Source organism: Saccoglossus kowalevskii, chromosome 7 (genome assembly GCF_978046115.1).
Source record: "Saccoglossus kowalevskii chromosome 7, keSacKowa6.1, whole genome shotgun sequence".
Lineage (NCBI taxonomy): Eukaryota > Metazoa > Hemichordata > Enteropneusta > Harrimaniidae > Saccoglossus > Saccoglossus kowalevskii.
The window spans coordinates 28,516,718-28,520,526 of NC_140647.1; positions in this window are offsets into that span (position 1 = coordinate 28,516,718).

Below are 3,809 nucleotides of genomic sequence, written 5' to 3' on the forward strand. Positions count from 1 at the left end.
CAGATAAAGAAACCGTGTTCATAGAATCGCGTTATCTCCAGAAAGGAAACAAAGCCAAAGGAGATAACTGGTATGTTTCCCGGTATAGAGCCGCCGATGACGGCCAAGCCACACCTGTGTGGATTATAAAAATGTCGACGACTACTACAGCAGTCTACTAGTATACATCATATCCTCGTCGTAATTGTGCATACAAAGAATGTTTACATTAATCCAAGATGGCGGCCCCCATGAGAATGCGAAAAATCAAAAGATATTACGATGCATTGATCTTGGAAGAATACATGCGCATTGATCGTTCTGGTGAGCACACAGCATAGAACTAGTAATACAATAACGTTAGTGACAAGTTATGTCATCAAATCCGTATGTACGCACATCACTAAAGTCGATTAGTCTGGTATAAAGTCGATAACATAGGTTGTCATCCGCACGCTGAACAAAGTATGTCGGAGAGGGCGCTGTTGACCAAACTTATCAAACCCAATTCTCCACGTTGATGGCGCTTCTTCAATCAAGGCTTCTTAACGGAATTAAAAGAGCTAAAATAAAATAAAATCTATTGAAAATAACACAAATATTTACCATCAAGAACACCGCTAATATGTGGTATAATATTCTATTTAAATCTATGCTTCCCCTGGGATTTGTCATGGAAATGCATGAAATATCCTATTTTACAGCGACGTAAACAAAATTTCAACTTAAAAATTGACCTGTATCTTGTTTATTTGTTAGGTAATCCATGGGAGTTATTCCCAATTGCTTTTTCCATTTATTAAGTAATTTTAAACGATTTTATTCTCATATAGAGCAGTATTTACAAAGATACGGTGGGTAGTATTAAATGTTTTGGGTATATTATATGAATTGTTTTAATAATGTAAATTTGATAATTTTTTTTTTATGTTATGTTTTGTTTTTTTTTATTTCAGGCATGAACAAAATACTGAAAGTTCGTATTACACATGCCCAAATTTACCTATACGTCTAGGTAAATTTAAATGCATTTAATCGAACAAATAGTAATTCAATGTAAGAAAGTAAGTAATGGTATATTAGCCATGTAAATATATTCAGACGCCACATACTAAACTATACGCCAGACCGGCTTCACTTGAATCAAGGAAAATAATCTACTCCGCAATTGAATGCGTTCATTAACCACGGTTACGATCAATTGATATTGCTAGCTGTCTTCATTAACCACATTGACATTCAATTGCTGGCTGCGTTCAATAACCATGGTTACGGCCAATATCAGATTGCGTTCAATAACCATGGTTACAACCAATATTTGATTTCGTCCATTGACCACGGTTACGGCCAGTGTTCGAAATTAATACGATCATTGAATGAGCTCGGTCTATACCGTATACGTACCGCAAAAGTGTTCCCACAAAAAATATTTTCGACTAAAAACGGCCACATGCCCTAAAAAAATCGAACAGAGTTTGACATGTATGAATAATTTATTGGGCTTAAAAGAAAAACGTGTCAAATTTAGTTATAGCCATAACTATTTGGTGGCCAGTCGATGAACACGGAAAATCATCGACGCTACTCTGGTTTACTTTATTTCACAACTTGCAGAGAAAACTGATTCGCGTGAGCTCTAATGTATCTTAGCCTAGTATTTTCTTTTTGAACTAAGGTCAAATTCCATCAGTTTGTCAAAATATATGTTTTTCAGCGAATAATTTTGAAGCCTGTCACAGCACAAAAAACTATGTGAATCGACGCCGGTGATTGGATTGTACGACGACCCTTCAATTAGCGTCAAATATGCTTTGTTACAACATCATTGATTGGCTGAGAGTCACCTGATCGGAGCACGAACTGGGTCACAGAACCATATTTGTCCGTATTATCAACATGACTTTGCAAAATAACCACACCCATATTTTCAATCTTTTTTAGCGCGGAAGTTGCCAACAAATGTAAAAAAAAATCGTGAATTTCATGGATTCGAATAAAATAAAGCAAGCGATTGATAAGGATGATTATTAATATTTTCCCCGATGCTCTTCGAATTTTTTTTTTTTTATTATTTCAAGGTAAGAAATGGCTAGTTGAAGTTGCATCGTCTTCAATGTGGTTGTTTCACCGCGAACAACTCTAGCTCTGTTTTGGGCATGGTTTAGTTTTGCGATGTAAAATAAAATATATATTAAAATAATAATACTTGTTTAATTATTTAGGGTTTCAGCCCACAAATTACGGACATGATCCGCAAGAATTACGGTCAATGTTTGTCTTCTGTCGGCTGATTGTCACGGTGTTGGTCGACGCCCTTCCTAAACTCAGTTTGGAGAAACCAACGGCGATCGACATTCCAAACAATCGAAATTATCAACGAAAGACGAGATTTTTCTAGATATTTACAAACATACTGTCATGACAAACATATGTAAAATTAACAAATACACAAAGAGGTGTAATATTAGGTTTTATTTTAGGCTTAACAACAATAATTATACAAAACACATTGCGAAGACTCAACAATCAGGAAAGAACCATGTCGTACTTGTGTTGAAATACATTTTGTATTTCACGTCAGAATATTGTTTAAAATAAAATATTCAGTTCAAGCCAAATCGAGGTCAAAGGGTCAGGTTGCATGCATATAATTATAGATAGTTAAAACAAAAAGTATTTGAACTTTTGTCAGCTGTTCAACATTTATAAAAAACAGAAAGACAATTATAAGACAATGTGAACCTCGGAAATTATTCTGTTAGTCCGAATTTTAAATGCGGTGATATTTCGAGGTTTGCGCGGTCAAAAATAAAGCGGAAATTGTCCGGTCGAATTTAACAAGCGGTCGCAAAAGCGAGAGAAAAAAGTGATTGGAAAGCGGAAGCGGGCGGGAGGTTGTGCGAAAGGAGTACTGTAACTTTGCACAGCTTTCTTTTAAATCGTTTTATTTTCCAAGTCAATATTCTATTTTACTAATACAATTTTTTTTCTAACGCATTGGCGAAGAAAAGAAAGAAAGCGTTGACAGACGAGGCAAAGAAAAGTCTGCCACTCAGTGTCGCACTCTGACACAGCAATTTGTTTCAAACATCGGCCATTTTGTTTCACCATGTTATTAGGTGTCTTATCAGAGACACTTGAAGGATTAGCTTGTTTGTAAACTGTCAGCGTGTACAGTGGGACAGTAATGTTTGTCAGAGGATTATCCCTCGTTGTTCGTTTGCATAACAATGGAAAACCCGAACGTTCCTGGAGTACGGACTCAAATGCCAGCAGTTTTCTTCATTTTTCACGCTCGAGCTTGAAATTATTCATTATCTGACACTCTTTATGAGTTCTATGATATCAGTGGGTAATATGTTTGGCCATTTTTAGTGTATATTTATAATAATGCAGCAAATCTACAGTGTTTTATTAACCAAAACTGTTTTTCGCGTTTTTCTCGAGTTGAAGTTTTGATTGAGTACGACTCATTGGGACCGCCGCCAAATCAAGTGCGTTCGGACTAGGACATTCAAACTCGCAGTTATCGTTCAAAAGATAATGATGGTGCGAAATATGTCTGGGTTTTTAAAGAAAATGCTTTGTCACAGAATAATAGTCTGTTAAAGGTGCTAAGTATGAAATAATTTGGGGACAAAAAAACAAACCTGGATGGAAATCGGAATAATAGGTCTTTTGATTATCGGAGACGCATTTCAATGGACTTGATCACGGAGAATGTATGACGTAAATTTCACCAGGAAATTCCGCAGTGTGCTCTCGCAATCGCGGACTTAGTCATTTTTACAAGGTTCGCCATTTTTGATGTCACGTGATAATTATGTAAA